Source organism: Glycine soja, chromosome 15 (assembly GCF_004193775.1).
Source record: "Glycine soja cultivar W05 chromosome 15, ASM419377v2, whole genome shotgun sequence".
Lineage (NCBI taxonomy): Eukaryota > Viridiplantae > Streptophyta > Magnoliopsida > Fabales > Fabaceae > Glycine > Glycine soja.
Window position 1 is genome coordinate 17,033,151 of NC_041016.1, and position 22,423 is coordinate 17,055,573.

Here is a 22,423-nt window from a genome sequence, read left to right on the forward strand (position 1 = left end):
TCAAAAGGGGAAGGGGATACAAAATGGACACCCTAGTTGGTTGCACACTACACTATACTATGCCTAAGAAGGAGAAACAATAGCATCAATAGGCAACTCCTCAACGGGGACAGGGTCCTTGACTGAACAATCATTGTTACTTTGTAGCACACATATGAGGCAGGGCAACGGGTAAGAGCTCCCTCTACATCTTTTGGATTGGCAATCAGAAATGTAGTGATAGCAACCACAAGTCCATAAAAATTGCCTGGTAGACTCATTGTTTTAGAAGGATCAAACAAGTTCATATGTAATCACTAGTAAAAAAATAATAATTTTTACGACCTAAGTTCAAGGGCAATTTTTTTAAAAAATTATTGTCATTTTCAAAATAGTGACATTTTTGTAAATATAATAAATATTTCAATAATGATTTTCGCAAGAAGGTCATTAAAACAGCAGATGACGATTTTTAGAAAAACTGTCTCATAAGTTATTCAAAACCATTTTTGAAGGAAGTAAATTTTGTTTTGTTTTTTTTTTTTTCTTTTTATTACTTGCGCCTTAGCCCTCTCTCACTCCGCCTCCATCGATCTCTTTACGCCCTCTGACTCCGTCTGTACGTGTCACTCCGCCTCTGTCAGCGCCGCCACCGTCGTAGTGTCTCCTGCACCGTCGCTCTCTCACCATTGAAGTCATTGTTGTCGTCGTGGGGGTTGTGAGGGAATATTGGTGTTGCTCCATCTGGTGCGCGTCTCATTCAATTTAATTTGTTTTTCCCTTTTTATTCTCCTATAGCTTGAAGGGGTTGTTTTGGTGCATCCCTTTTTCTGGGGAGAGGAATCGTTTGGGTGTGAAGCAAACCGACCTGAACAAGCGAAGAAGATGCACGATTTGTGGCGGTTTGTGTCCCGATTGTTAACCCAAGTAAGGATCCGAAGCTAGGGAAGGTAGCTTGTGAAAGATTGCTTCTTTGCGTTGCGGAGAAGGATTTGGTGAGGGACAGGGGTTTGTTCTATAAGGAGTTGCTTGAGAAGAATGGGTGTTCTGGTGTTGCGGAGTGGTGGAGACGAAGGATGAGGACCATGTTTTCCATTTGCTTCTATGCTTTATTTTTGTTTGAGAAGAATGGGTGTTGCTTCTATGGTTCGAACACCCATTCTTAAAACGAAGGTAGATTGCTTCTATGCTTTATTTTGTTTGTGTTTAAATTGTCCTTTTCAGTTCTCAATTGTATGATAGTTTATGCATTCTACCTTGTATATATTGTATCCTATAGAAGAAAAAAAATATTTAACTACTTTTTTGTCTTGAATTTACCCCTCCAAATGCGATGATGTTTCTGCAGAAGAATCACTTATAGTTCTCTGTTGCTGTTAGTCTATTACTGGGTGAGTTTGATGAACACAGGAAGACTAGTAGTATTTAATCAGGAAATTTGATTCATTTGTATGTATCTATAATGAATCAATGACAGAATTATTAAGCTGTGGAACATAAAAATAAAAGGTAGAAATGAATATAAGAAAAAGCTGAAAGCTTTTGGGAGTGGGCAAATGTAGTAAAGCGTGTCTAGCTTGAAGTCACTTGCATTCTATGTTCTAACAAAAACCATTTTCTTGTTGGTGTTATAGATTTTTTTTTTTTTCCAAATACACTTTAATGTTAATGTTGGGCAGGGAGAAGAGCTGAAGAAGGCAAATGGTGCTGCTGTGTACATACAATGCAGCTCAAAGACTCTGCAGGTTCTTATTTTTCAATGCTTATACTAGAAGGTTTTAGATACCATCAAAGCAAGTTGCACTAGAAGGATCCTAATAGGGATACAATATAAAATAATACCAAACATCTTCAGACTTCAGCTTTTGGAATAGTTGGTTTAAAGTCATTATTCTAGCGAATTGTTATAGCAGGACATGAGCCAATTATTGTTTAAATATTAACTGCATTAGATTTTACTAAACCAATATGCCCACACCATTTTTTTATGCAACTTTTAACTCTATTTGTACATGCTTAAATGGCAGAAAAGTGGTTCTAAAATCAAAATAGTATGCACATATTTTTCCTAGATAATTTCACCTAACAAAGCATCTATGAAGAATAAAATATATACATTGAAAACATATTTTTTAATGCAACATATTTTCTAAAACGGGGTGGACACTACATGACACTTCAGGTAGATATGAAAGTTTATCAACTTTTTCATCTTTATCACACTTGCAGATGTACTCAGTTCATTGCCAGAATGACCTTTTAGATGTTTTTCTTTAAAAACATCTTTGCTTCAATCTTCTATTTTTTCTATTTCATTGAAGGGTGAGGCATCATTTGATAGATATGGACTGACTATTGGGCTTCCAGCAGCTACAGTTGTTTTATTGAAAAATCAGCTTCTATAGCGATTCTCTCATGGAATAGGTAGAAACTTCCAGACGATCACACGTTATTATTCTTTGACACCTTCAAGTATGTCACTTAATTACTATGTAAATTCTATCTTCTGTTTGACATTGATACAAGTATTGTAACACTTAGAAATAATGGGTTCTACTGATTGACATAATGCTTGTGTTTAATATTAAGAATGTGTCACAGGAAATTTTCTCATGCCCCCTATCTCACCTTGGAGGAAAAGTTTTGAAGTAGAACTCTAAATTTCTAAAGCATTGATAAAATTTGGAGCTGAACCTAACAATTAAAGAATTAGAAAAATTGTGAAAATGGGTTATGCTGTAATTTCTTCATACTCTGATTCTAGTGTTCTGGTTTAGGCAAAAGCCTATACTATGCAAGCTGCAATATTCTTCAGTGTTTTACAATTACATGTCTTAGAATTAAACTTTCAGCAAAGAAACAAGATCGATAACTAATAGACATAACCCACCTAAGCCTTAAAGATGCATCTGAATTACTCCAACTGTGTATCATTCAACTTAAAGATGGATCTGAATTATAATGTATATGGGATAACCAGATTAAGTCTTTGTGAAACCTTTTAGCTTTAGGTGTTTCCAGATATCAGATATTCATAAATGATATCTTCGCATTTTTTTTGGCAAAAATAGGGATCTATGAGAAGATAGCCAATTGTGGCATGTGAGATTGATATCAAGCTTTCTTGCTGCTTGTTAATTAAATGGAGCAAGATTGAATATGTGTCGAAATCAAATCCTGTGTGGCATGCCCAGCTTCCTTGTAGAAAAAGTTAAAAACACATTTATTTGATGATTTAACAGTTGCTCACTCAATCTTTCTTTCTAATTACTTTTGTGCATGGCATTCCCTGTTGATCATAATTATAATTTTGTACATTGGTTCCTTCATAAGTTACTCCACCAAGGGTGGTGTTTTGATAGGGAGCTAGTGCACAAGGGTGAATTTTTAAATAGCAAGGAGGGACATAAGGACACTATATGGAAAGTTTACACTAGGAGAAAAAGATAGAATCAAGGAGTGAGAGTTAGTTATGTGACGTGGCAGGGGATCAGGACAAATCTGTTAGTGGTATCATATAAGAGGGGAGGGGAGAGAGAATAGGAAAAAGGAGGAGGGAATTCAGTTAGTAAAGGAGATAATTCTCTGAGTGAGGAGTCTGTGAGTCTGGTTACCTTTTCTCACTAGATGTAATAGAGATTTGGGAATTATTCCCTTTTGATAAATAAAACTACTATGCATTATCTAAATTCATTGATATTCTATTTGTTATATTGTGAGCTCTATCATTGGTCCTACCTGTCGGACCACGAACGAGACGCGATTCACGTGACTTAAAGGGGATTCTATGCTACCAAAAATGACAGAGAGGCTAGACGTGTTGGAGGCGAGAATGTTGACCTTGGAGAACTCGTTGACGCAAACCATGGACGAGTTTCGTCGCGCTCTGATGACTAAGTTTGCCAAGCTGTGCGACTGCCGCGGCAATGAACATCAGTCGCCATTGCTCAGTGAGGAGTCCATGTCGGAATACAAAATGGCGGCGAAGAAGGTTGAACTTCCACCATTTGATGGGAAGGATCCTGTGGGGTGGATTACCCACCGAGACATATTTTGAAGTACATGGTTCATCTGAGGAGATAAAAGTGAGGTTGGCGAAGCTCAGTATGGAAGGGGCTACCATTCACTGGTTCAATTTGTTGCGTGAGACTGAAGATGAACTCACTTGGAGTAAGCTGAAGAGAGCTTTGATTGAAAGATACCGGGGTAGAAAGAGTGGAAATCCATTTGAAGAGTTAAAGGATTTACAACAAGCAGGGGATGTGGATGAGTATGTCACTGAATTTGAGTTTGTGTCATCTCAGTTGGGGCGTCTTCTAGAGGAGCAATATCTCGGATATTTCATGGGAGGTCTCAGGCCAGAAATCTGACTGAGAGTGAGGACTTTCAACCCAGAAAATTGAGTCTAGGCGATGAGGATAACTCGTGACGTGGAGGCAGAGTTGTGGAGAGGAGGCCGCGAGTTGGATTTGGGAATGGGAGGAAAAGGAGGTGTCGGGTCGAGTTATAACGTTGGTGTGAAAAGCAATAGTGGATCTCAGGTTAGTCCAGGCCCATTTAAAGGTACCCCAGGTTCTGGACCAGTGAGTAGCGCTCCTTTTGGGGACCGAACACGTAAATCCAGTTTTACCAACGTGCACACGAGCGTGGGTACAAACTCTGCGACCAGGAAGAGAGGAGGGTAGCCGAACAAATACTTCTTGAAACAAGGGAGTTAAGCATCTACCTTATTCAGAATTAATAGATCGTAAAGCCTGTGGTCTGTGCTTCCGTTGTGGGGAACAATATCACCCTCTACATCAATGTGCAGAGAAACAGTTTCGTTTGGTGATACTGGGCGATGACGAAGTCATTGATACGAAGGGAGAGGTCATAGCAATAGAGGTGAGGGATGATGAAGAAGAAGCGACTCTAGATTGTAATGTTATGGGGGTGTTTGGGCTGACTAAAGGAATGAAATCGGTGAAACAACCCACAACGATGCGTCTGGAAGGGAAATTAAAGGGGTGGGGGTCCAGGTGTTGGCAGGCAGTGGAGCGAGTCACAATTTTATCACCCCTCAGGTCGCTCATGCCTTAGGGTTGAAGGTGGAACAGAATAGATGCATAGGAGTAAGATTAGGAGATGGCCACTGAGTCACTACTAAGGGAAAGTGCTGGAATTTGGAGCTGGTGTTGGGAAACTTTCCAACAGTGGGGGACGCGTATGTTTTGGAATTAGGAGACCTGGATTTCATCTTGGGAGCCTCCTGGATGCAGAGTTTTGGGAAAGTGACTATCGATTGGGACGAACTGAAGTGGAGCTTTACTTGGCAAGGAGAGATACGGGAGATACAGGGGGTGGAATGTAGAAGCGAATGGGATAAGAAGACGCGGAAGACAGGACATCAGAGGTCATCTTTGTATGGTTTGCTGTGGGAAGATGAGTCTGAAAGGGAAGGGGTAAACGAGAGTGATCTGGACCAGTGGCAACACAGGGAATTGGAGTAGGTGTTGCAGCAATTTCCGGAAGTATTCCAAGAAATCACAGGTCTTCTTCCTAAAAGGGAAACAATGCATTCCATTGTTTTAACCAAGGAAGCAGAACCGGTGAGTGTGCGTCCTTATAGGTATCCTTATCACCACAAAGAGGAGATCGAGAGGCAAGTGCAGCACATGATGGAATTAGGAATTATTAGGCATAGTTCTAGTGCCTTTTCTAGTCCCGTCATCTTAGTTAAAAAGAAAGATGCATCATGGCGAATGTGTGTGAATTACAGAGAGTTGAATAAGGTTACTGTACCTGACAAATATCCGATTCCAGTGGTAGAGGAACTCTTGGATGAGTTACATGGAGCTGTATACTTCTCGAAGTTGGATCTAAAATCAGGATATCATCAAATTAGAATAGAGTAGGAGAATGTGCATAAAATTGCATTTCGAACACATGAAGGACATTACGAGTTCTTGGTGATGCCATTTCGATTGATCAATGCTCCAGCTACATTCCAAGCTACCATGAATCAAGTGCTCAAACCGCTGTTAAGAAAGATAGTACTGGTTTTTTTGATGATATACTCGTGTTCAGCAGTGGATGGCAGGAACATATGGAGCATTTGAAACAAGTTTTGAAAGTCCTTCAAGACAATCAATTAGTAGTAAACAAAAAGAAATGCAGTTTTGGTGAAAGGCAGGTGGAGTATTTGGGTCATGTAATTTCAGGTCAGGGGGTAGCTGTGGATCCGGAAAAAGTAAGGAGTGTCATAAATTGGCCTATACCTCGCAATGTCAAAGGGGTAAGGGGCTTTCTGGGATTGACGGGATATTGTAGAAAGTTTATTGTAGGATATGGAATGATAGCTAAACCTCTGACAGAGTTAACAAAGAAAGAGGGATTTCATTGGGAAACTGAGGCACTACAGGCTTTTGAAAAGCTAAAGACAGTGATGACCTAAGCTCCCGTGTTGACACTTCCAGACTTCACTCAACCCTTTGAAATTGAATGTGATGCGTCAGGAAGAGGAGTAGGAGTTGTGTTGATGCAAAACAAGAGGCCCATAGCATATTTCAGTAAGGCTCTGTCTGAAAGTAACTTAAGTCAGCATATGAGAAAGAATTGATGGCATTAGTGTTGGCCGTACAGCACTGGCGACCATATTTGTTGGGTAGGAAATTCATGGTATATTCAGACCCAAAAAGTGAGACATTTGTTACAATGAAGGATAACTACAGTTGATCAACAGAATTGGTTAGCCAAACTCCTATGTTACTAATTTGAAATTATTTACAAACTAGGGCCAGACAACAAAGCTGCTGATTCACTGTCTCGGATATATGAAGAGGGAGAGCTACAGAACATCACTTCATTTCCAGTTTGGATGCAAGAGCAGCAGGTTCAACAAGAAGTTTTGCAAGATCCTTTGTTAAAACAAGTGATCTCAGGGTTGCAGAAGGATCCAGGCTCACAGCTAGGATTCAGTATGATGCATGGTATCCTGTTCTATAAAGACAGATTGGTATTGTCCGCCAAATCTGCCTGTATCCCTATATTGATAAGGAATTTCATGCCTCTCCTATGGGAGGTTTTTCTGGTTTTCTACGAACCTACAGAAGAATGGCTGGAAGCGTGTATTGGGTTGGAATGAAGTCTGCCATCCAGGAATTTGTAAGGAGTTGTGACGTTTGTCAAAGGCAAAAATACTAAGCATCATCACCAGCTGGGTTACTTCATCCTCTTCCAATCCCAGCTCGAATTTGGGAGGATATCTCTTTAGATTTTGTAACAGGGCTTCCTAAGTCTAAGGGTTTCGAGGCAGTGTTTGTGGTGGTGGATAGATTATCCAAGTATGCTCACTTCATACTTTTAAAACATCCTTATACCACTAACAAGGTAGCAGAGGTGTTTACCAAGGAGATAGTGCGCTTGCATGGGATACCACAATCAATTGTAAGTGATCGAGATCCATTTTTTGTCACTTTATTTTGGAAGGAGTTGTTTAAATTGCAGGGAACAGTTTTGAAAATGAGTTCTTCATATCATCTAGAGACGGATGGGCAAACAGAAGTAGTTAATAGATGCTTAGAATCATATCTGCGATGTTTTGCCTCTGAACAACCAAAAAATTGGACATATTGGATACCGTGGGCAGAATTGTGGTACAATACTACTTTTCATGTCTCCACTGGAATGACACTGTTTGAAGCTGTGTATGGAAGGAAACCTCCTTCATTGGTTCGTGTTTTACAAGGGGAAACAAGGGTTGAAGCAATGGAAGCTGAATTGATGGATAGGGATGAGGCACTACGTCAGCTTAAACATCATTTGAGTCACGCTCAAGAATTAATGAGAAAATATGCTAACCAGAAATGCAGGTATCTGTGGCTAGAAGAATTAATCCAAAATTGGCTCCTAGGTTCTTTGGGCCTTTTCCAATATTCGAGAGAGTTGGGGCTGTTTCGTATAAGTTGAAATTGCCAGAAGGAGATATGGTGCACCCGGTTTTTCATGTATCACAATTGAAGAAAGCAGTGGGGAATTATTCTGTTGAATTAGAGTTGCCTGTAGGGTTGGAGCTGGAATTGGAAGAAAATGTGGAACCAGAAGAGTTACTAGCTTCAAGGGAAATGTTTGAAGGAGAACATCCTATCAAACAGTGGTTGGTCAAGTGGAAAGGCAGGGCAACTGAAGATACTACTTGGGAGAATGAGTCATTACTGAGAAGTCAGTTTCCCATACTTCGCCTTGAGGACAAGGCTGTCTTTTCAGGGGGAAGTAATGATAGGGAGCTAGTGCACAAGGGTGAATTTTTAAATAGCTAGGGAGGGACATAAGGACACTATATGGAAAGTTTACACTAGGAGAAAAAAGATAGAATCAAGGGGTGAGAGTTAGTTATGTGACGTGGCAAGGGATCAGGACAAAATCTGTTAGAGTGGTATCATATAAGAGGGGAGGAGAGAGAGAATAGGAAAAAAGGAGGAGGGAATTCTGTTATTAAAGGAGATAATTCTCTGAGTGAGGAGTCTGTGAGTCTGGTTACCTTTTCTCACTAGATGTAATAGAGATTTGGGAATTATTCCCTTTTGATAAATAAAACTACTACTCTGTTATCGAAGTTCACTGATATTCTGTTTGTTATACTGTGAGCTCTATCATGTTTACTTGCTTCTTGTTTTAACCCATGCTGGCAAATGCCCTATGAAAGTTTTTAAAAGAATGTGAAGCCAAATTTCCTTCTTTTCTTATGATACAGAATACTCATGGACATACATGAGGACTGACTTAGAGGGTTTAACTAGATTCGAAAACCATGTGAAGCTGGGAAGATGAAGATACTTGTGTATGAAACGTTTCCCATAGCACAAGTAAAAGAAGCTCATGAGGCAAAATTCAAGAAGCTCTTCTGTCTGAACCATCAAATTAGAATAAAAAAAAAAGACCTTTCGGGTAAATAAGGAAAGTTATTTTTGTATCCTTTCTTTTTCATCTATATCCTTCTTTGATTTCTTTAAATAATGATTTTCATATCATTTTGAGTAACTAGAATATAAATATAGTGATTATTTTAAGAAAAGTTCCAATTCTAAATGCCTGAAGGATGTTGCCATGCTCACTAAAGTTATATAATTGATCAGATTGTGCAAGCCCTTGAGCCAAGGTGTTACAAGGAGCTACAAAATGAGAATTTCATTTCAACCAAAATAGTCATGTGCATTTACAAGAAATTTCTGTTTTCTTGTAAAGAACAAATGTGAGTTCATATTTATCTTATCTTTTATGCTTGTGTACATATATTTCTGTTAGAATATCTTAGATATTTTTAGTAGTTTATCATGTATATATGGCAAAATCAATTAGGAGCAATCTTATGACCAATATAGGATGGGATGTGTGTATAATTAGGATTGAATCATTGTATTGGATACTAATACTTTTTCTTTAACAAATTGTTCTTAGAATTCCTAGGTGTGTCCATTGAGAAAATTTTCACCCATGATGCCTGAAACAATCCTCTGGTCTAAACTAACTCTGGAATTGGATATACATCTATCCTCCCATAGCATTTTATTTGTCTGAGCAATTCTAGATTATTTTGGGGAAATAGTTTATATCTCTCTGGTCTGATCATTAATTGCCAAGATCTTCCTAGGTCTCAACCATTTTTCTGTCTGCATAGTGCCAAAAACAGCTACAATAAGCATCAATGTATTTTGCCTTTAGTCCTCTCTAAAGTTTAAATTCTCTTGCGCCTTTAGAGGCACCAACACTGCTCTTGCTATCTTTTTCATTTACTATTTTTTCCTCTAGCATTTTTGTCCGCCCTTTTACAGTGGGCAAGTGCATCTCTGTGGAACATATTTTTTTAAAAAAAACATCCTTTCTACCGTCTTTGAAACAACATTTTAAGACGGTTTTCAAACCATCTTAGAAAGTGACTTTCTAAAATGATTTTTTGAGAAACCATCTTCAAATCCTCAAATTTTTTACATTTTTAAAATAAAAGACATTTTAAGATAGTTTCTATGAAAACCAATGTAGAATCGAAGATTCTAAGACGGTTCAAAGACATCAGTTTCAAAGATAGTTTAAAACTGTTGTGAAAAGGGTAACATAATTGTTTTTAAAAGCATTTTTTTGTAGTAGTGAATTGTTGCAATGCTCTAGACGTATGAATACATTCTAAGACTTAAAAACATATTTAACTTAGTTTTTCTTTTTGATAAATATCACAAAGTTTTTTCTTCTCGGACTTGAACTTGAATTTGAATAGTCCAATTACTAAGTCCTTGGAGACGAACTTACTTAGAAGATTATGAGGAAAAAGTAGTATTGTACTTATGGGATTGGCCTAACGAAAAAGAATAGTTTTCATAAAATAATGAATCATATGGTTTAACTTCCTACTATGAGAAGTATTGTTCCGTGTCAACTATATCATAAGCACTATATCATAAGTATTGTTCCGTGCCAAATATATATATAAATTATACTGGGAAATACCTAAATTTGTTGGACACTGATAATTAGGTTCCTAAAAGATAAAAAATTAAAATTTTATTCCTGAATGTGAAAAAGTGCGACAAATTTTTTCTACAGTCAAGTCTCATCTGTTAACTATAATAGTTGTGTCTATGTCATAACTAATAGTTGTCACATTTCAAAAGTTGATTTTTTAATTTGGTCTTTAAACTTACCTATTTGTTGTTATTTTAGTCCTTGAACTTAAATATTTTGGTTTTTGAACTTAACACATACTATCATTTTGATCTTAGATCTTCTACCCAAATCAAGTTATTATCTTATAAATTATTAAGGTGTGTAGAATATTAGATTAATTAATTACTTAATCTATTTATACAATAATGTTAATGACGAATAGAAAGTTAAAAAACCATCATGAAAAGGAAGAAAAATGAAAGTGATAAAATTATTTTCTTAGGTGCCCTTTTGATGGGGAAAGTATAGTACATCTTGTCCCTTTTTTCCCCGTCTTTAATATATAAGATCTACAAAATTGAGTATAAAATATAATTCACTCATTATATTAATCATGTTGAAATGTACAAAATAAAAAAGGCTTAACTAAGTTTTTCATGCCTGAAAAATATATTGTTTTCATATTGCTACCTAACATTCATTTTTTTCAACCAAGTGCCTGAAAAAAAAAATTGTTTCAACGTAGTACTTGTCGTTAATCTCTTTCTGTCAAGTGATGACGTGACAAAAGCCTTATCATTGACACCTCAGTGTCATGTCATCACCTTCTTTTCCTTTTCCTTCTCCACTTTCTCTTATTTCTTCCCCTTTTTCAATAGAAACCACCACCACCATTGTGCCACCACTGTGTTGTCCAACCCATTCTCCTTTCCCTCTTCCCCTTCTCCAACAGAAAACAATAGGAAGATGAGGCTTCAGATGTTGGTGGAGAAAACGACGTCATCTTCGATTAGGTTGTCATTGTTGGAGAAAACGACGGTGTTGGACAAAGTGAGTCATGACACGTGGATGGGATGCCGAGGAAGCATTCTTGCAAGGAGAGGGTGGATTATTTGCATTTAAAGAACCGGTTTGGGTTCAAAGCTAATAGGGAAAAAAAAAGGTGAGGTGAGTTGTTTTTTGTTGGTGGCGTGGGGTAGGTTGTCTTCTATTGGAGAAGGGGAAGAAAGAGAAGAAGAAGGGGTTTGACGACGCATTGCTAGCAGTTGACGACGCGGTTGGCAATGGTGGCACAATGGAGGTGATTTCTGTTGGAGAAGGAGAAGAAGGTGATGGCGTGACGCTGAGGTGTCAGTGATCAGGCTTGATGGTGTAACATTCTGTTTGTCACGTCATCACTTAATGGAAGAGGACAAATGACAGGTGTTACGTTGAAACAAAAATTTGTCGGGTACTTAGTTGGAAAAAAATGAATCTTACGTAGTAATTTAATAGATATCAAAAACTTAATTAAGTCATAAAAAAATACAATAAAAGGTGAAAAATAAAAAAATAACTAATTTCATATTAAATTCTGATCGAATAAAATAATTCATTTTGTATCTATTTACTTTTAATTTCCTCCTTAATAAAATAAATGCATTGACTTTTAAAAATAAATTATTTGTTAGTATCTATATATTTACTTAATATATATATATTTTTATTTGATTCTTATGATAAAAAGGATGTACTAATATACTATATCTACTATCAAAAAAGGTTTTATTTTATGGAATGATATCACGTGCCTGTTTGATATTTGTTTTTCTCAATTAAATGCAATCAATTTTATTTTTATTTGCTTTATTCTTTTTTATTAAATGCAATCAATTCAAATATTTATTTTAATTATTTTATTATTCTTCATTAGATGAAACCAATTTGAATATTCATTTTAATTATTTTACTCATCTCTATCAAAATAAAAAAAACCATGCATAATAATTACAGATTGCCTAAAAAAAGGATTGAATTCAAATTAATTATTTTTGTATGATTTTTATGATTTGAATATTGAACATATTCAAACTAATTTATAGTAGTAATTTTTACCAGTTAATTTTTTATGATTAAAACATCCAAAACTAAAACTATAAGTATATATTGTCATTCCTATTAATGAATAATACTAATATATATTTTAATACATAATCAATAAAATTATGAGCAAGGTTTCTTTGATTTGAACGTTTCAAATTAATAATTAATAATAATAATAATAAAATAATAATAATAATAATAATAATAATAATAATAATAATAATAATAATAGAATATATGTTCATGATTTATATTTATTATCATTACTTTATATTTTATTATTTAATAATTTGTAGTATTTATGCATTATAATGATATTCATAATAATAAATTATTATATTATACTAAATATTATTATTAATTATTAATGTAACAAAAAATACTGGATAAATATAAATTATCTTAAATAATATTATTACATTAAATATAATTTATTTCATAATATTTATGTAGACCAAAAATTGTTATGTTATATATATATATATATATATATATATATATATATATATATATATATATATATATATATATATATATATATAATTACCTTAAATATTTTAAACACATATTTATTATTATTGATTTAGGTTTTAATAAATTCTTAAAAAATATAATCAATCAAACCGTCATTTTTAAAATAATGTAGCATAAATATTTATGTAAGTTTAGTTAATTGATTTTAAATTATGATAGTAGATTAAAAGAATAAAAAATCATCAAGCCGAATCGAATCAAACCACAAAAAAATGATTTGGTTTAGATATAGTATTATATTTAAACCGAACCAATTTGGACCATATTTTTATTTTATGTTTGATTCGGATGATATTTTGTCTAAAAACTAAAGCCAACTCCTACTTGTGAGACAATTGCCTTCGATATTAACAAGTCTGTGAGACTTTTATATTGTATATTATTGTATACAAGCTTAGTTCATCATCATGCCTTACATGGGTATTAAATTCATATTTTATTATTTATAGGAGTATTTTTTTTATATTATTTGAATTTTAATATATTTTATTTTGTTTCAATTTTAATAAATGTATGTTAGTAGATAGGCATGTTCGAACCCAATCTACCAACATGTTCAATTCAATTCAATCCAATTAAATTTTTATGAGTTGGATTGGGTCATTGAGTATGTTTTAATTTAATGAACTCCATTAAAATTAGATTGTGTAACATACTTGAAGTTTGGATCCAAACAAGACCCAACCCAATTCATAACCAATTAAATTATCAATATGGAAAATTTAAACTAAGCACACCTCATTCTTAAAGTAATACATTGTTTATCTTAAAATAATATATTATTTTGAAATTTATCTTTTTCTATTTATTTCAATTTAATAACATTATTTTATGATGGATATTGTTAGTATATTTTTATGTTTTTTTTTTCCAGTTTATCATATGAATAGTATAATATTTTATAAATATTAGTTTTTAAAATATCTTTACTATTATGTAAAAAATAAAATCTTTACTAATTTTTGAGTTTGAAGAATTTTTTTCCACTTGAAGAGGGAATATTTTTTTAATGACCCAACCCGGTAACTAACTCAATTCAATTTAATCCATCTAAGTTTAATTGAATTGGGTTGAAAATAGACAAAACTTAATTTAATTCAAATTACTTACACATGGTATATATGTAAGTAAATATTTAAATACATTTTATATACACACATGTGATGAATTTAAAACTTTTAAAATTATAATATATAATATTGAGTAAATATATAGAATAAATTAATATTGATTAAAATTATTTTTTTGGACAATCAATTAAAATTATACATGTGTATGTTTCATAATAATAAAATATACTTGTATGATTGACTTAAATTTTACCTATGCAAATTAAAAATCACTTGACTTTTTATTAGTTGTGTTCACGTAAAATTTACTTTTAACGATAATTACTATATTTTAAAATATACCTATAATAAGATATTTTGACATTTTTATTTTGATAAAAAAAAACATATCATATCAATTTCTACAGTTCTTATACATATTTTATAAAATTAAAAAATATATAAAATTTGCATTTGTAAGGCTTTTTTTTTATAAAATTTATAATGTTCTTACGTACTATAATTAATTTAAGATTCTATTAAAAATCTGCATAAATTAAATTATGGAGAAAATAAATATGAAATATCACTTGACATCACCCAATAAAATAAAATCTTCTTTTTATATACATAATATAATAGATAAGTATACTCAATAATCCCCAACCCTAATGATAACGAGACATGTCTTTTTATATTGCATACAACAAAATGGGCCAATCACAATCCACTAATCCAATCTTTATGTGCACTCTTAAGCACTGTTTCTTTTTTATTTAATCAAATTATATATATATATATATATATATATATATATATATATATATATATATATATATATATATATATATATATATATATATATATATATATATATATATATATATATATCAAAGAATAATTTTTTAGCAATAATTTGATTCATTGTTTCCACCATCTAATTCATAAAAGGCTGTGGCTAAAAGTTGAATTTATATCTAATCACTGGCTATATATTTTGACTTTTTTTATTTATGGTATTCGTATGAGTATTTATTAATTTTATTCGAAGAATTTGGTTGACCACCTTTAATTACAAAGATCTCTCTTTCTTTGATATTCTGCTGACCTCTGATATCAGAGCCTGATGGGGAAGTAGGAATAGTGTCCGTAAGGGACATATGCTAACTGAACTTATGGATCTGAACCATGTACAATAATTTTAATTTAAACAATATATGTTTGAACAGTATTTTCTGGAAGCACAACAGTCTGATATTTTAGTTGAATGATACTGTAGCAGTAAGTCCCGTGGTTGAGAAAGGACAGTAAGACTAAGGTGTATTGTTCAAATAAAATATTGAGACATAATATACTGTGGCTATAGGAGTAGTGTTCAAACTATATTGTCCGTAAAAAAAAATCTTTTTCATTTGTTCAGATCCAAGAAGTTCTGTAACATATAGCCTTATGGAAATATTTCTATGGAACCAAATGAAGGCAAAGATATTAGAGAATGTTATAATCATGTCTAGACTATTGCGCTCTTTTTTCCGTATCTCTTTTCGACCAAATTCTTCTTCATCATCTTCTTCAAGAAATTCCAATTTATTAAGTGATCAAGATAACCAAACCCAAGAGGTCGCCCCCAAACACAATCTCTTTGATGAGGAAGTCCGATTCGAAGATATCAATCAAAACATGGATGACTAGAACATTCCAGAAATCCCTCAGGATCAACTATACGTTCCTGAAACAATTAAGGACAAACACAACTTTGATTACATAATCAAAACAGTAAAAAGCAATATTCCTCTAGGACAAGATACAGGGGAAGAATTTCATTTACTTTCAAAAAATTCAATTTATGAACATAGCCGTAAGTATAAATATCTACACATCAGTTGTGTACAAGTAGCCATCAAGCCCTTAATTGACATGGGCATAGATGCAGCAGTTTTAATGTGTCTAAGAGATATTAGGCATAATAAATTTGAAGACTCCCTAATTGGAACAGTCGAAACCAGCCTAGGACAAGGTCCAATATATTTTAATTGTTATCCAAACAAAACAGTGAGTCTGATGGACAGAAACATTCTTGACTCTCTGTTCTTAAACATCCACTTTCATGGCCTTGACATGAAAGAAGGATCAATCCCAGCAACCTTAATTTATAGGATCCAATATAAGGTCATGAATACTTGTGCATCTAGAGTCCTGTTAAAACCTCAAAAAGGAGAAACAACTTTGTTTATCACTGATATGACAAAGGCTAACGTTTCTCTCCCGAGAAAAATAAAATGGGATGAAGTAACTCTTCCCGAAAGGTGGGTTATGGATAAGGCCACACCGTCTATTCCACGACCCGCTCCAACCATAAAGCATATTAAGCAAGATAACTCCGGTAAGGTAGAAATAACCTTTAATAGGAGAAATTCTTTTTCATCAAGAATAGAAGCCTCTAGGTCTGAATATGAGTCAGCCAGAAGGTCTTTTTCGGTTAGAACCCATTCAATTTTAGTAAGACTAACCAGATCTGAGTTACATAACTAGTTCCCTATTGTAAACCTCCAAGGATTAGACACTACTTCTAGCATACCTAGAACAACTTACAACCAAGAACAAGAGGACGACCAACAGTCGATCCAATCCCCAACATACTCTTCTATGGAACCTTATGATGTTATCTGACAACTTTAGTATTGATAAGGAAACCCTTAGGAAAAAAATTTATTCTCCGAAGAATGAGCCTCAAAGGAGATGGTTTTTCTAACATTACAAGGGTATAAACAGAAAACAAATCCAAGAAAAGTTCTACGAATTTGTGGAAAGAGTCAAAATTAATGTCCTTTTCTTTGATTGGTTTCATGCTTATGCCATCAGAAAGGATATAGATTACCCTTGGAAACAAGACATCATAGGTGATCCAACAACAAATGTCATAACAAATTGGCAAGTGAAGGATGGTGAGTTAATCCAATCGGAATTACCTCCCGCAACACAATATCAACTACAAAATATCAAAGACAGTAACAATAAACCTGTCATGGCAATTCCATTCAAGACAAAAGATGTCAACGAGGAAGTAACCTCTAAAGACATTAAGAGCCTAATGGAACAGGCAAATTATACCAATAAATATTTACAAGCTTTAGGAGAAACCATTAAAACTAAGGTAGTTCCTAAACAAAAATCAATTGAGGAAGCTTCGCCAAGTATCCCCATTGAAAAACCTTTATTCAAACCTTTCAAAGTTAGTGAGAAGGCTAAACGAAAAATTAGGGAACTTAGAAAAACTAAATCCTTAATTGAAGGCGTAGGCGACAATCATAGTTAATTACTAAACAAGATTGGTAGTTTACTTAAGGTCATTCTAGATACTCCCCAAACCATGGAAAATACTTCCAAAATGGTAACAAGAAGTACCTCCAAATTAATTAATGTTATAAATGAAGATAGTGACCAAAACTCGGATAACACAACTGAAATAGGATCAGTGTCAAAAAAGAATATAAATCCAATTAATTCCAAACATTGGAAAACACCCTCCAAATTATATTATCAACGTCCGACTGCCCCTGACCTTCTATTAGAAGAAAAAAGTGAAAACAATTTTAAGAGTTTTAGTGCAAACAACATCTATGAATGGAACATAGATGCACAAACAGAGTATAACATCATGAATACACTCCAACATATGACCATGGTAGCTACAGCTTACCAAACCTCCCATGAATGTTCAGAAGAGACCATTATAGATATTTTAGTGGCAAGATTTTCTGGACAACTGAAAGGATGGTGGGATAATTATCTCACTAATGAAGAAAAATAAAAAATTTACAACGCAGTTAAGACGGATCTCAATGGAAAAGTCATTACTAATGACGATGATAAAGAGATTCCTGACGCTGTTAACACATTAATTTTTACAATAGCTCAACATTTCATTGGAGACCCATCCTTGTGGAAAGATAGGTCTGCAGAATTATTATCAAATCTTAAGTGTAGAACCTTAGCGGATTTTAGGTGGTACAGAGATACTTTCCTAACTAGGGTTTACACAAGAGAAGATAGTCAACAACCTTTTTGGAAAGAAAAATTTCTAGCCGGTCTTCCCAGATCATTAGGAGACAAGGTTAGAGATAAAATCCGTAGTCAATTTGTCAATGGAGATATTCCATATGAAAGTTTAAGCTATGGTCAATTAATTTCTTATGTCCAAAAGGTAGCCTTAAAAATTTGTCAGGATGACAAAATTCAGAGGCAATTATCCAAAGAAAAGACTCAAACAAAGAAAGATTTAGGTTCTTTCTGCGAACAATTTGGTCTACCGGCCTGTCCAAAACAAAAGAAAAAACAATCATCTAGAAAAGAAATCCATGAGAACAAACCGGTCAATACAAAGAGATTTCCAAAAAGGAGATACTCACACAAACCATCAACCAGTATAGAAATGGAAAATCCTAAACAAAAAATAAAATAAAAAATAACGTGCTACAATTGTGGAAAACAAGGCCACATTAGCAAATATTGTAGACTAAAAAAAGAAGTTAAGAAACCTTAACCTAGAACCCGTAATTGAAGAGCAAATAAACAATTTGCTTATAGAAACCTCGGAGGAAGAAACAGAAACTTCATCCTCCATGCTTTTCGATGAAAACCTAAACTTAATCCAACAAGATGACCAACTATCATCAACAGATGATGATGATGGGCAAATCAATACTCTAACGAGAGAACAAGATCTCTTGTTTGAAGCAATCAATTCCATACTTGACCCCCAAGAAAAGAAGGTTTTTCTGGAAAAACTCAAGAAAACATTAGAGGTAAAACCTAGACAAAAGGATTTTATTACAAACAACAAATTTGATGTAAGTAACATACTCAAAAGATTAGAAAATTCTTCAACCAAACCAACGACAATCCAAGATCTCCAAACAGAGATAAACAATCTAAAAAGAGAGGTAAAAGAACTTCGTCAACAACAAGAAATTCATCAGATCATTCTTTCTCAGCTTGAGGAAGATAGTGATTTTGAAAGTGCCAACAACAGTGAGGAAAACCAACCAGAAAATCTAGAAGATGATATGTTTATGGGATTAATCAACAAGATTAAAATCCAAAAATTTTACATAAACATAAAAATAATTATTAATGATTTTGTTTTAGAAACGATGACCCTATTTGACACAGGGGCTGATTCAAACTGCATTTTAGAAGGATTAATTCCTACAAAATTCTTTGAGAAAACCTCAGAAAAATTAAGTACGGCAAACGGCTCAAAATTAAAAATTAATTTTAAGCTATCAAATGCAATCATTGAGAACCTAGGTCTTAGGATTAACACAAACTTTCTTCTGGTAAAAAACCTTAAAAACGAAGTAATCCTAGGAACCCCCTTCATTCGAGCCTTGTTTCCTATTCAAATATCTAACGAAGGAATAACCACAAATTACTTAGGAAGAAAAATTATATTTAATTTTTCTACTAAACCAATCTCCAGAAATATAAATCTTATAGAAAATAAGATTAATCAAATTAACTTCTTAAAAGAAGACGTATCTTTTAATAATATTCAGATACAACTGGAAAAACCCCAAGTAAAAGAAAAAATTTAATCTTTATTAAATCATATTGAATCAACTGTCTGTTCTGATTTGCCACATGCATTTTGGGATAGAAAGAAACATATTGTTGATCTCCCTTATGAGAAAAACTTTAGGAAAAAACAAATTCCCACAAAAGTCAGACCAATCCAAATGAACAAAGAACTCCTTCAATACTGCCAAAAGGAAATCAAGGATTTGCTTGATATGTCCCACATAAAGGCCTAATCCGGAAAAGCAAAAGCCCATGGTCTTGTGCGGCTTTTTATGTCAACAAACAATCTGAGATTGAGCATGGAACACCCCGCTTAGTCATAAATTACAAACCACTAAATCAAGCATTACAATGGATTAAGTATCCTATTCCAAACAAAAAAGACTTACTTAATAGATTAAATTCTGCAAAGATATTTTCAAAATTTGATATGAAATCTAGATTCTGGCAAATCCAAATCCAAGAATCAGATAGGTACAAAACAGCGTTCACTGTACCTTTCAGGCAATATGAATGGAATGTGATGTCATTCGGACTAAAGAATGCCCCTTCAAAATTTCAAAAAATTATGAATGATATTTTTAATCCCTATTCAAAATTTGTCATTGTCTACATAGATGATGTTTTAATCTTTTTCCAAAACATTGACCAACATTTCAAACATCTCCAGACTTTCATCCATATCATCAAACAAAATGGTTTGGCAGTCTTCAAATCAAAAATCAATCTTTTCCAAACTCGAATTCGATTCCTTGGTCACAATATATATCAAGGTACAATCATTCCAATAAGAAGGTCAATAGAGTTTGCTAGCAAATTTTCCAACCAAATCTTAAACAAAACCCAGTTACAAAGATTTCTAAGTTGTCTAAATTACGTAGGAGAATTTGTCCCCTATTTAAACAATTTTGTCAAGCCATTGCATGATAGGCTGAAGTAAAATCCGCCTCCTTGGTCTGACCTCCATACACAAACAGTTAAAGAAATCAAAGTCAAAGTCCAATCCATAAAATGTCTGTATCATCCTATTCCACAGGCATTTAAAATTGTCGGAACTGATGCTTCAGACATAGGTTATGGTGGCATCGTCAAACAAAGAGTCCATGGCCAAGATCATGTCATTGCATACACATCAAAACATTAGAATCCTGCACAATTAAAATATTCAACTGTTAAAAAGGAAGTTTTAGCAATTGTTTTGTGCATTTCCAAATTTCAATTGGATTTATTAAACCAAAATTTTTTAATCAGAGTTGATTGTAAATCAGCCAAAGATATTTTACAAAAAGATGTTAAAAACCTTGCCTTAAAACAAATTTTTGCAAGATGGCAAGCAATTTTAAGTGTCTTTGATTTTGACATAGAATACATCAAGGGCACCTCAAATTCATTACCTGACTACCTTACACGTGAATTCTTACAGAAAAGTGGTAATGCCTCCTAAGGCATCGGGAATCTCCCTAAGGGGAGGAAGAAGTACAAGGAAAGGAGCCAGACTGGCTCTTCCAAAGCCAACTACTAAGAAATTATCTACCTCTTCTGGGTCACCAACCCAGGCTAGGTCATCTACCCAGAAAACCAATTTAGAAGGGTCATCAACCCAGATTACCTCAATCAAACCTGAGTCATCCACTCAGGAATCTCCTAAACTAGCAACCGCCAAACAAACATCGGCCGACTATGCATGGCCAATTGAAACCCTTCAGGCCCTTCAAGACATGGGTCTAACCAAATTTCCAAAAATAATCAAAAAATCTTGGGCAGACATTGCCTCAGAATCTGAATCAAATTTACAAACAATGATCCAAAATGCATCAATGACCAAAACAACTATCAATCCTAAAGGGAAACTACCTTTAGCCAAAGCTCAAACACCACCTACCAAAAAAAACTAACAATTATATTTATAAAAATAAATTTGTAATTGTTTTGCAGATGGAACCTGAATTTTGGGACAAAAATGCCTTCAAGGCGACGGCCAAGGCTTTCCCACCAGGATTTCACTACAAACCAACCACCATCCTGAAGACAAGAAATTTTTATGAATTGATTTTGGTAGATTCAAATTCAGTATCTATCAAACATTTCAAAGATCCAAAAGACCAAACATTAAACACCCATTCCACAATCCAAATACTAAAAGTTCTTCAACCAAGACACTTTGGTTCAAACTTGAACAAAGGAAAGAGATTTTCAGTTCCATTTGATCCAGTAGGTTATACCTATTGGGATTATGTTGATGCTTGGACTAAGGTGTTTTGGCACCAAAATACCCGCTTCAAGCATTCATGGCTGATATATTTCAAGACCAATACAATTTACAATTTTCCCAATTGGTTTTTGCAATGGTAGGACTTCTTTGGACCAATTCCAGAGATATTTCCAGAAACAGTCCAACAAGGATTTGCTCAATTTGAGAGACAATACAATTCGCAGGAATCACGAATTCCAGCAGATCTTAAATACTTCTCAAGCTTTGCACTGTCATGGATCTTCTCATGGCAATATCGTTACAGCAAGACTAAAAAGACAAACTAATATCCATCACTACAAAGACACGCATTTTTAAAATGGTGGTCACAGTTTGACTCATCCAAAGCAGATCCAGAACAAGTAAAACTCTGGTTTCAATCCCATCCAGAATTCCTCAAAGCAGTTGATCCAGAAACTTCTGTGTTTTTGAACCAAAAGTCTCATCTGGCAGCATTTTTAGCAGGATCGAAATCAAAGGAGGTCCTAACTAAAAATCTAAAGGAAGTTATGCAAATGTTACCGTAGGAAGA

At 34.0% G+C, this 22,423-nt stretch overlaps 1 long non-coding RNA gene across 2 annotated transcripts; it reads left to right on the top strand.

The window, feature by feature from the left end:
* The first annotated feature begins 424 nt into the window (after positions 1-424).
* Positions 425-9,689, top strand: LOC114385683. Of its 2 annotated transcripts, none has more exons than XR_003660991.1 (5): positions 425-1,152; positions 1,659-1,724; positions 2,301-2,451; positions 8,711-8,904; positions 9,093-9,689. It is a non-coding gene; the product is annotated as an uncharacterized LOC114385683 (long non-coding RNA). The 2 variants fall into 2 exon arrangements; XR_003660990.1 differs by having other exon boundaries at positions 427-1,152; positions 2,301-2,403.
* The last annotated feature ends 12,734 nt before the right edge of the window (positions 9,690-22,423 follow it).